The 13236-nt window shown below is 40.3% G+C and overlaps 1 pseudogene; it reads right to left on the reverse strand.

Annotated features, from left to right (window-relative positions):
- Positions 1-1885: 1885 nt before the first annotated feature.
- On the reverse strand, positions 1886-2966 carry LOC119521192 (annotated as a pseudogene).
- Between the last annotated feature and the right edge of the window lie 10270 nt (positions 2967-13236).

Below are 13236 nucleotides of genomic sequence, written 5' to 3' on the forward strand. Positions count from 1 at the left end.
CCTGGTTTGATGCCCTCCAGCAGCCCAGGATGTCCGCCTTTACAGTGGTCCCCTCACCCGTGAGACACTCACACTCGCATGATCTCCATGACTCCCACTCCACTCATGCCCCCGACCCTCTGCCTTCTCCCCTCCCTGCTCAGATAGACACAGGACAAGTCACAGAAACACATCTTCCTCTCTTCATGAGCTCTGCCTCTCTCTGAGAGCTCCTTTCCCTTGGCCTCAGGGACATATGGAAAGAGCCGTATTACTCCCCTCATCATCCCCTGACATTTGTCCCAGCTTCTTATGACTTTTCATCCTCCCCACCTCCCTCTTCTTTTGCTCCTCCAGATTGCGGTGGGGGTAGTGCTGGGTGATGGCTGAGATTGAAAAGCGACTTAACTTGCCGCTGATTCCTGTTAATAAATCCTGGGAGGTAGGGTGGGGGGTGGGGGCAGTAAGACTCCTGCTCTTACTGTTTTCAATTCCTGTTTGTCCTTTGATTTGGATCCTTGTTACCAATTTGGGGATCACAGGAAACGTTCCCTGTGACACCCCATTTCATCACCCTTCTTCCCTTTCTGAAGAAAGGCCCAGGTTAGTATCAACTTCTTATTAACCACCAGGGCCCAGTGCCTTGGGACACATAGATGAGCTGTAGGACAGTTCATGCATCATCTCTCCACACAGATGGGGTCTCTGTCTTTCTGCCTGAAACCAACACCCACAGCCCTCATTCATTCACCCTGTCACCTGAACCTCAGGGAGCAGGCAGATGTTAAAGACATTAGTAGACTTGTGAAATGGCTGAAGTTCTCAGCTCAGCCGTCTGCCATAGAAGCTGTTCCATAAATGTTTATGAAAGCAGGTGACTGAGCACACCTAGGTGCCAGGCTCTCTGATTTTCTTATAGGGCATGGTGGGTCCTTGCCAGCTGTTTCGCATGTACCAGTGGAAAAGGAAAACTTCCTAAATGACCACATTTTGGTAAAAATATCTCCTAAGAACATACGTCTAGTTGGTAGAACCCTAAACTAAATGACACTCACTGGTGATCCTCATTTATTTTTTCAGAAGGGTTTCTTTCCTGGGAAGAGGTCACACCAACAGATAGTCGATCTCCTAGTTCTGTCTCATCCTGAACTGCTGACGTTATGTGCTGGTCAGATGGCCTCACTGACTGGACATTTGAAGGGCTCAGGTCAGGGTGGGTGATACGCAGCTGAATGCAGAACAGCAGAGTGGACTGGGAGCCTGGGCTTCAGAGCCAAGTAACCCCAGCCTCAAGTCCTGCTTCTGTCCTCACCTCTCTGTGCCTGGTTCCTGGTCTGTAAAATGGGGATAATTATAATACCTACCATACTGCTATCTAGAGGTCAAGAGAAGGTCATGCATCAGGCTATCTACTTCAGGTAGGTTAGCTATTATTTTTATTCCATCCCGCCCAGATCCTCTCACATGGTCTCGGCATCTTGTCATTTAGTCCTTTTCCTGCAAAGCCAGCTCTTTTATCCTCCTATCCACCAATTCTACTTGACCCACATACACCAGAAGAAAAATAGGAGAATGAGGAAAGACTGCCCCTTTTGATTGCTAACAAATTTATTTGGGTAATTTTTCTTCTGACATTTTACATAAATGTCCCTGAATATCTGAATAGATTGAGCACAGCCACTTCGTAGAAAAATCCCCAAAGAGCAGGATGCCCCTTCATCCCCGGATCCTGAGACGGCTGCCAGCACTGAGCGCACAGTCCTGCCGGGTAGAGCTGCTAGGAGGTGTGGGTCCTTCTCCTCCACAGTCAAAAGCCACAGGCAAATCCCTTGGACCCTAGTCACAGCTCTTAGCTCCTCCCTTACCCTCAGGAGTCCATAGAAAGTGACCTGCAGTCATGGGGAACTCATTCCATCCTGTTCCATATCTCAGAGAGTCCACTACTTTTCTTCTCATTAGACAGCTCCTGAAACTGACCCTCTCCTCCATTCTCCACCTTCATTTCCACACTGCTCCCAGCCTCCCAGATCAACAGGCCTCAGCCACCCTCCTCAGCAGCCCATGAAAGTCTGCTTGGAACTCAGATGACGAGAAATAGTAGACAAGGGGGTCAACACAGGAATTTAGGGTGTTGAGGAGCAGCACTTAACTTCTCCAGGATGGACTTTTGCCCTGGATGAAACCCACGACATGAGACATACTGAAGGGCCCAAAGCAGACAAGGAAGTTGAGCAGCGTGGCTGTTACAAGCCCTGCCACCCTCTTCCGCCAGCAATGGCTGGCTCCCCTGCCAAGGATCCACACCAGCTGGCTGTAGCAGTAGCAGGTGATGAGCAGGGGCACCCCCAAAAAGGACCACAGCCATCTCTAGCCGGACAGGCAGCAGAATGGCCAGCTGCTCCTTCTGGAACACCAGGTAGCAGGTTGCATTGGCACTAGGTCTGTGAGCGGAGCCCCCTGAGAATTTGGTGATGTAGACCATGCTGCAGACCCCACTCACCAGACCGGCCTGTCTCGGTCGTGGCCGGGCCTTGTACCACACTGGGTAGGCCACGCTCAGGAAGCGCTCAATGCTCAGAGCTGCCAGGAAGAGGGAGGTGAGATAGATGGTGGTGAAGAAGAGGAATCTGCAGAAGGGGCAGAGGAAGAAGCGCATGGTCCAGCGCATGGCACTGCCCGCCTCCACCATGCGGATCGGCAGGAAGATCAGCAGGAGCAGGTCAGAGAGGGTCAGATTGAGCAGGAGCACGTCCACGGCCACCGGGCGGCGACGGAGTTTGCCCACAAAGATCACCAGGACCACCAGGTTGAGGGGCAGCCCCACGAGGAAGGTGAAGAGGTACACGGAGAAGTAGAGCCAGTGATGGCCGGGAGAGAAGGACTGGTCCAGGTCTGTACCCATGGTGGTGGCCACTGGCGGGAGAGAGAGACAGAGTCGGGGTCTGCCAGGGGCCTTCCTGCCCCTCGCCAGCTGCGTCTCATCTTTGAGCAGGAACATTGCCTCAAGCCCCAGCTTGTCCCGATTCTTTTCCCGGCAGAGTCTGCCTGCCCCATTCCCTGTCTGCCATGCCTTCCCTCCGCATAGAAAGCCCCGAGGTGCCAGTCCCAATCACTTGTCCACTCCTTATACCTTCCTGCAGGCCCCACGCTCATCTGCTTATTTGAGAGCCCAGGTGCTCTGGCACACAACACCTTGCCAACTCCTCCAGAGGAAGTGTGGTGAGCTGTTTATCTGGCAGAACTGATAAAGGCCTGGCAGTGCCCGTGATGTCACTCACTGTTTTTCCATAGCAGAAGGTTTGCTCTGTTGCCAGAGCTGGGTCGATTTGCAAAAAGAGGAACTACTGTGTCCTGTTCCTTGGGCAGCCCAGATGGAAAGCCTGAACCAGGCCTGAGCAGACCTTGCCTCCCCGCCCTGATGCTGCTCTCGAATGGCAGTCCTCCAGATTGCCTTGTAAGGGAGTGCAGTGCCGTGGTGGGGAGGGTGGGCTCTGCAGCTACAAGGCCTGGGCTCAATGCTGACTGCGTCACTCCCTCACTGGGTGGTTTGGGCTAGTGACTTAAGCACTCTGTGTCTCAGTTTCTGAGGGGATAATCTGAAAGGGTTGTTGTGTAGATTAAACATTAAACTATATCTCTTGGTTAGAATGGAACTTGGCACAGGGTGAGCACTCAACTGATGGTACCCTCCATTGTCCCAGAAACTGATGTGGGCTTGTCTCTAGAATTATGATATTACTACTGCTACTGTAATGATTTTGCTACTACTACAACATAACTAGTGCTACAACCACTGCTAGTGCTACAACTGCTGCTACTACAACTATTACTTCAAAAACTTCTGCTGATATTAGTATCACTAATACTGCAACTACTACCACAGCTTCTACAACTACTACTACAACTACAGCTACTACTATTACCACTACTTCTACTACAACTACTATTTCTACAACAACTGTTACTACCACTGTTGCAACTAAAATCACTGCAACTACTACTACTACTAATAATAATGTAGCCGTGATGCTTGCAGCTAGCTTTTTCTGCCACGTCTTCCATATCCCTCTGCTGGGCAGGGATCACCATTATGCCGGGCTGTCCTTGAGTCTCAGAGTAGGGAAGTGACTTGCTCCAGGTGGTAATGATGTTAAGCATCACCACCAGGATTCAAATCCAAGTTCTGTTCAGCTTCAGTGGTAAATTATGTATTCATTCCCTATACTTAATGTAGCAGAATGAAATACCATTTCCCACTCATTAGAATGGTCCCGAGCAAATTGTCATACTATAACAAGTGTTGGAGAGATGTGGAGAAATTGGAACACTCATAAACTGCTGATGTGGATAGAAAATGGTGCAGCCACTTTGGAAATCAGTTTGTTAGTCTCTTAAATGTTAAATATGAATTTACCATGGGACCCAGCAATTCAACTCTACATGTCTCCCTGAGAGCCATGAAAACGTATGTCCACCGAAAGATTTGCTTGCTAATGTTCATAGTAGCATCGTTCAGAGCTGTCAATAAATGGAAACACCAACTGGTGGTCCATCAACTGGAGAATGTATAAACAAAATATGGTGTATGTATATAATGGAAATCTATTCAGCAATACATAGGAAAGAAACACTAAGTGCTACAACAAGGATGAACTTGGAAAATACTATGCTAATTAAACACTGCCAGACATGAAAGTCTACATATTGCATGATTGCATTTATATAAAATGTCCAGAAAAGGCAAATCTACAAATTTGTGTAGATTAGTGGTTCCTGGAGCTGGGGATGGAAATGGAGATTAACTGTAATCAAGCATGAGGGATCTTATTGCAGTCATGAAAGTGTCTTAAAACTGGATTTTTCTGATGGTTGCACAAATAAGTAAATTTTAGTAAAAATCATTAAACTGCACCCTTAAAATGGATGGATTTCATGGTATATAAAGTTATACCTCAGTTAAGTTGTTAAAAATATGACAGTGAACCATACAAAGTTTCTGTCTTCACGGTGCTTACCTTTGGGGTACTGGGGGTTGGGGATTGAGTGCAGAGAGGATAATAAAGGCTCCAGTAATTCGAGACAAAGAGCCAGTGAAGAAAACACTGTCGGCAGAGGATTCCCAGTGCCGGACATCACGAGCTGGGGACCTGAAGGTAGGGACAGTGCCCAAGGGGGTCAGGAGAGGTGACCAAGGGCCAGGGCGATCAGCAGGGCCTCAGGGGCCCCGGGAGGAACTGCAGACTCCCCTGAGTGGGAGGAGACAGGAGTGACTGGAGAAGTGTGGGAGCACCCGGAAGTGGGTGGTCCAGAGCAGTGGGAATGATGAGTAATCCCTGGCACGATGGGAGGGGCAGTGGGGCTGACTGGGGCTGGTGGTTTTCTTTCACCGAAACTCCCTAGTGTCAACAGGGGCAAAGCTAGCTTCTGCTCTGTGGAGCCTGGAGCAAGTTACTTAACTTCCTTGGCCTGTCTGTTTCCATATTTGTAAAGTAAGGGTAGTAAAATTTCCTTTGTTTGTAATGCTACATTTCACATCTCAAAATGCTTAAAATTCAAAAGTATGAAAAACAAGTATAATCTTTGTTTCTGAGCACACAGAGTACAAAGATGTAATTTGTTTAAAGAACAACATCATAGAGAGGGAAAGGGACAGTGTGTGTGTGGGCTATAATGAAGTGAAGTTGGAATCAATACAGACTAAATGGTAATAGATTTAAGGTGCTAAATGTAAATCTTGTGGTAACCATTAAAATGTCTAAAAAGTCTACTCAAAAGGAAAGGTTAAGTGAGTCACAACGGCTTATTTGAAAACGTCATCAAAATAAAAGAGGATGGCAGTAATGGAGTAAAGGAGACAAAGAAAGGTATAAGACTTACAAAAAACCATTTGCAAAATGGCAGAAGTACGTCTTACCTTATCAGTTATTACCTTAAATATAAATGAATTGGGTCTGCAATCAAAGAGCAAAGATTTGTAGAATGGATGAAAAACCATAATCCAACTATATGCCTTTTACGAGAGAGCCATCTTAGATCCATAGCTACAAACAGGTTAAAAATTGAAGGATGGAAAAAAATATTTCATGCAAATAAGAACCTTAAGAGAACTGGTGTGGCTATTTTAATATCAGAAAAAGGAGACTTTAATGTAAAACTATTATAGGAAACAAAGAAGGACATTACGTACCGATAAAAGGGTCAAATCAAGGAGAAGATTTAACAACATAAGGAGATATGAACCCAACAACAGGTTTCATAATATATTAAGCAAACATTGACATGATTGAGTGGAGAAATAGACACATCTACAGTATAGTTGGAGATTTCCATACACCACATTTGCTACTGGTTAGAGCATCTAAACAGATCAATAAAGAAATAGGGGATCTAAACAACACTGTAAACCAACTAAACCTAACAGACATATATAGAACACTCCTCCGATCAACAGCAGAATTCACTTTCTTTTCAAGTGCACCCTGATGGTGCTCCAAAATATACCATATGCTAGGACACAAGAGAAGTTCCAGTAAATTTTAAAATGTTGAGATCATACAGAATAACTTTTCTGACCACAATGGAATAAAGCTAGAAATCAATAGGAGAAGGAAAACTGGAATATTTACAAATATGTGGAAATTATACAGCATACTCTTAAACAACAAGGTTAAACAAGAAATTGGAAGAAAAATGTGAAAATACTTAGAAATGAATAAAAACAAAGATACAGTGTACCAAAACTTATGGAATGCAGATAAATCAGTGTTCAGAGGGAAATTTAAAGCTATGAATTGTTTACATTAAAAGAAAGAAGAAATATTTCAAATTAGTAACCTAATGTTACATCTGGAGGAACTTGAAAAAGAAGAGCAAAATATACTCAAAGTCAGCAGAATTTTAAAAATAATTAAGATCAGAGCAGAGATAAATAAAGAAAAACATGTTATTCAGAGAATAAACAAAACAAAAAGTTGGTTATTTGAGAAAAATCAATAAGATTCCCAAAACTTTAACTAGAATGACCAAAAAAAAAAAAAAAAAAAAAGGGGAAAATATGCAAAGAACTAAAATCAGAAAGGAAAATGCTGATACCACTACTGACCTTATGAAACAGAAAGGATTATAAGAGAATATTTTGAGCAATTGTATGCCAACAAATTAGATAAAATAGAAGAAATGGAAAAATTCCTAGAAACACACGTTACCCAAATTGACTCAAGAAGAAATAGAGAACTTCAGCAATTATATAACAACTACAAATTTGATTCAATAATCAAAAACCTCCCTCCACAGAAAAGTCCTGTACTAGATGGCTTCATTGTAGAGTTCTTTGAAACATTCAAACAAGAATTAACACTAATCCTTCTCAAATTCTTCAAAAGAGAAAACTAATTCCAAAGTAAGCAGAAGGAAGGATATAACAAATGTCAGAGCAGAGATAAATGAAATAGAAAATTTTATAAGGAATAATGAAATTAGCAAAACCAAAAGGTGGTTCTTTAAAACATCAATGAAATCAACAAACATTTAGTCAGACTAACAAAAATAAATAAATAAATAAAAAGAGAGAGAGAGGACACAAATAACCAAGATCAGATATGAAAGAAGGGACATTATTAATGACCCCACAGAAATAAAACAATTATAAGAGGATACTATGGACAATTGTATGCCAACAAATTAGGTAACCTAGCTGAAATGAACAAATTCCTAGAAACACACAAACTACCTACCTACACTGACTTTGAAGAAATAGAAGATCTCAACAGACAAATAACAAGTAAATAGATTGAATCAGTGGTCAAAAAATCCCAATAAAGGAAAGCAGAGGACCGCATGGCTCCACAGGTGAATCATATCAAACATTCCAAGGAGAATTCACACCCATCATAATCAAACGCTTACAAAAACTGAAGGAGAGAGAACACTCCCTAACTCATTCTGTGAGGCCAACATCCTTATCACCGACAAGAAAAGAAAATTACCAAACAGTATATCTTATGGTATATGTAAAAATCATCAACAAAATACTAGCGATCTGAATCCAACAGCACATTAAAGGCAATATATACCATGATTAAGTGAAATTTATCCTAGGTATGCAAGGGTGGTTAAATATAAGAAAATCAATTAATATATTATACCTGTTAACAGAATGAAGGGAAAAAAACATATGGTTATTTCAGTTGACACAGAAAAGGCATTTCAGAAAATCCAGAACGCCTTTTGATAAAAACACTTAGAAAACTAGGAATAGAAGGAAACTTCCTCAGCATTATACAGGGCATATATGAAAAGCTCACTGCTAACATCAAACCCAAAGGTAAAAGACTGAAAGCTTTCCCCCTAAGATCAGGAACAAGACAAGGATGCCCACTGTCACCACTGTTATTCAACGTTGTACTAGAAGTTCTAACTAGAGCAATTAGGAAGAGAAAGAAATTAAAGCCATCCAAATTGGAAAGGAAGAAGTAAAACTTCCCTCCCTATTTGCAGATGACTTGAACCTATACACAGAAAACCCTGAAAAATCCACAACCAAGCTACTAGAATTAGTAAATGAATTCAGTAAAGTGGAGTACAAGATCAACATCTGAAAACGAGTAGTGTTTCTATACACTATAAAAGAACAATCTGAAGAAGAAATCAATAAAAAATTCCATTTACAATAGCAAGTAAAGGAGCAAAATATCTGGGAATACATCTAACCAAGGATGCAAAGGACCTGTATACAAGAAAACTACAAAACATTGCTAAAGAACTTAAAGAAGACCTAAATAAAGACAAGGACATTCCATGCTCATGAATTGGGAGATGAAATATTGTCAAGATGTCAATTCTACCCAAAACAATTTACAGATTCAACACTTCCCAATCAAAATTCCAACATCCATCTTTGCACAAATGTGTAACCCAATCATCAGATTTATATGGAAGGGTAAGAGGCCACGGATAGTCAAAACCATCTTGAAAATGAAGAATGAATTTAAGGATTCATGCTTCCCAGTTGTAAAACTTATTACAAAACTCCAGTAATCAAAATAGCATGGTAGTGGCACAATAACAGATATATAGACTAGTGGAACTGAACTGAGAATTCAGAAATCAACCCTCACATCTATGGCCAAATGATTTTTTTTCACTTTGGCCATATTTTATTGATTACAAGTAAGTCACCAAGTCCAGTCCATACCCAAGGAAGGGATTATACAAAGATATGTATCCATAGCAGTGTTCCTTGGAAGCTATTTCGAGGCTGCCCACCACATAAGCTAAATTGAGACACTTGATCTGATTATAAATATAAAGGGAAGCCACTTGAGGGTTTTTGTTTGTTTGTTTTTTATGATTTAACAAGTAGTTGTATAGAAAATTTTCAAGAATGTTATGGGTTACTGTACCGTAGTTTCAGTTATTTCCTTATTGTGACATATAACATATACACAAAAAGGTGATAAACTTCATGTTACAATTTATCAAGAAGCTATATAGCAAATTTCAAAGAATGTTACTGGTTACAGTACCACCATTTCAGTTCTTTCCTTCTAGCTATTCTAATATCCTAGCAAATAAGAAAAAGATAATTATATAGAGATTGAGTATTCATAATCGTTTGTTAAATTCCATCTTGTCTGTTGTGACCCCTTCCTCTATTTAATCACTTTTCCGATTTTCAGGGATGTCTAGGCGGTGACCACCCTATCTTGTTCATATGGCCAACTCATTTTTTAAAATTGTTTTATTGAGATATATTCTCATACCCTACAATCATCTGCAGTGCATAATCAGTTGTTGAAAGTACCATCATATTGTTGTGCATTCATCACCAAAATCAATTTTTGAACATTTTCATTACTCCAAAAATAAAATAAAATAAAATAAAATAGTAAAAAAATAAAAACAAGAATGAAACTACAAGTAAAGAAGAACACCCAAAACATCCCTTCCCCCATCCCCCCTATTATTCATTTACTTTCTGTTCCCCTTTTTCTACTCAGTCAACCGTGTAAGCTACATAGTTATACAATCATCTTCAAAAATCAAGGCTACTGGCTTGCAGTTCAGCAGTTTTAGGTATTTCCTTCTAGCTTTTCCAATACACTAAAAACTAAAAAGGGATATCTATATAACACATAAGATTAACCTCCAGAACGTCCTCGTGATGCTATTTGAAATCTCTCAGCCACTGAAACTTTATTTTGTTTCATTTCTCTTCCCCCTTTTGGTCAGGAAGTCTTTCTCAATCCTATGATGCTGGGTCCAGGTTCATCTCCAGGTTATGTCCCGTATTGCCAGGGAGATTTACACCTCTTGGAGTCACGTCCCACATAGCGGGGAAGGGCAGTGAGTTTACCTGCCGAGTAGGCTTAGAGAGGCCACATCTGAGCAAGAAAAGAGGCTCTCTGGGGTGACTCTTAGGCACAATTATAAGTAAGCTTAGCCTCTCCTTTGCAGTAATGAGCTTCATAAGGCAAGACCCAAGATTGAGGGCTCAGCTTTCTCAATTTGTAGGCCCCAATACTTGTGAGAATATCATAATTCCCCAGGTGGGGAAGTTTAATATTTCCACATTTTTCACCAATACCTCAGAGGTGCTTTGCAAATACAGTTTAATTCTCTGGACCAACTGATTTTTTCCCCAATTATTCTTTTTTTAATTAAATTCAGTTTTATTGAGATATATTCACATACCCTACAATCATCCATGGTGTACAGTCAACTGTTCTTAGTACCATCATGTAGTTGTGCACTCATCATCCCAATCTATTTTTGAACATTTTCCTTATACGAGAAAGAATAAGAATAAAAATTTAAAGTAAAAAAGAGCACCCAAATCATCCCCCCATCCTACCCTATTTTTCATTTAGTTGTTGTCCCCCTTTATCTATTCATCCATCTATACACTGGATAAAGGAAGTGTGATCCACAAGGTTTTCGCAATCATACTGTCACCCCTTGTAAGCTACTTTGTTATATAATCATCTTCAAGAGTCAAGGCTACTGGGTTGAAATTTGATAGTTTCAAGTATTTACTTCTAGCTATTCCAATATATTAAATACTAAAATGGTTATTGATACAGTGTGTAAGAATGTCCACCAGAGTGACCTCTCGACTCCATTTGAAATCTCTCAGCCAGTGAAACTTTATATCGTTTCATTTCACATCCCCCTTTTGGTCAAGAAGATGTCCTCAATCCCATGATGCCATGTACCGATTCATCCCCAGGAGTCATATCCTGCATTGCCAGGGAAGTTTACACCCCTGGGAATCAGGTTCCGGGCCAACTGATTTTTGACAAGAGTTCCAAGTCCACTCATTTTGGAAATGATAGTCTCTTCAACAAATGGTGCTGGGAAAACTGTATGTCCATATGCAAAAGTATGAAGGTGGTCCCTACCTCACACCATATACAAAAGTCATCTCAAAATGGAGCAAAGATGTAAATACAAGAAACAAAAGTATAAAACTATTAGAAGAAAACATTGGGAAGCATCTTTAGAACTTTGTATTAGGCAATGGTTTCCTAGACCTTATACCCAAAGAACAGGCAACAAAAGAAAAAAAAAATAGATCAGTGGGACCTCATCAAAATTAAAAGTTTTGTGCATTAAAGGACCTAATCATGAAAGTAAAAAGATGTCCAACAGAATGGAAAAAAATATTTGGGAACCACATATCCAATAAAGGTTTAAATCCAGAGTATATAAAGAAATCTTACAACTCAACCACAAAAAGACACAACCCAATAAAAAAAGGGCAAAAGATTTGAATACACATTTCTCCAAGGAAGATATACAAATGGCCAAAAAGCACATGAAAAGATGTTTGACATCATTAGCCCTTACAGAAATGTAAATCAAAACCACAGTGAGATACCATTTCACTCCCACTAGGATGGGTTCTATGAAGAAAAAAAAACAACCTGAAATTTACAAGTGATGGAGGGATGTGGAGAAATAGGAACACTCATTCATTGTTGGTGGGAATGTAAAATGGTGCAACCCCTGTGGAAGACAGTTTGCTGGTTCCTCAGAAAGTTAAATATAGAATTACTATATGATTTAGAAATCCCACTTTTAGGTATGTAAGCAAAAGAAGTGAAAGCAGGGACTTGTACAGATATTTGCACACTGATGTTCTTAATGGCATTCACAATTGCCAAATGATGGAAGCAACCCAAGGGTCCATCAGCTGATGAATGGATAAAGAAAATATGGTATATACATACAATGGAATATTATTCAACCACAAAAAGAAATGACATTCTGATATGTCTGACAACATGGATGAACCTTGAAGACATCATGTTGGGTGCAATAAACCAGATACAAAAGGACAAATGTTGTTTGATCTCACTGACACAGAATAATTAGAATAAGCAAATTCATAGAGGGAGAAACTAAAACATTGGTTACCAGGCGCTAGGGTGGTGTAGGGAATGAAGAATTAATGCTAATATGTGCAGAGTTTCTATCTGGGATGATGGAAAAATTTTGGTAATAGATGGTGGTGATGGTAGCACAACTTAATGAACATAATTAAGAGAACTGTATTATATATTTGAATGTGCTTAACGGGGAAATTTTAGGTTGCATATATGTTACTAGAATAAAATTAAAAAAAAAAAAAACAAAAACCATAGGACTGGACAACACAGGCAGTGAGCCCTAATGTAAACCATGGACTACAGTTATTAGTACAATTATAATAATATTCTTTCATCAGTTGTAACAAAGGTACCACTCTAATGGAAGGTGTTAATAATAGAGGGTAGGAGGCATGGGAACTCTGTATTTTCTGTATGCTTTTTCTATAAACCTACAACTTCTCTAATAAAAAGAATCTTCAAAAGAATATAAGAGAAGTGAACACTTCCTAATTCGTTCCATATGAGAACAGCATTACTCTGATACAAAAGCCTAATAAACACCTCAAAAGAAAATTACAGACAAATTACCTTTATGAATGTAGATGCAAAAATTCTTAACAAAATGCAAGCACACCTAGTCCAACATTATATTTAAAAAATTATCCCAGGAGGCAGCGATGGTTCAACATACAAAAATCAGTCAATGGAAAACATAAATAGAATGAAGGAAAAAAATCACATGATTATCTCAATTGATGCAGAGAAGGTATTTGACAAAATCCAGTACCCTTTCTTGACGAAAACTATCAGGAAGGCGGGAAGAGAGAGACAAGACTTTTTTTTTTTCAAGAGGCTCTAAATTTTTAATAAGCCTGCTACAGAAATA

Source organism: Choloepus didactylus, chromosome 27 (assembly GCF_015220235.1).
Source record: "Choloepus didactylus isolate mChoDid1 chromosome 27, mChoDid1.pri, whole genome shotgun sequence".
NCBI classification, from domain to species: Eukaryota; Metazoa; Chordata; class Mammalia; order Pilosa; family Megalonychidae; genus Choloepus; species Choloepus didactylus.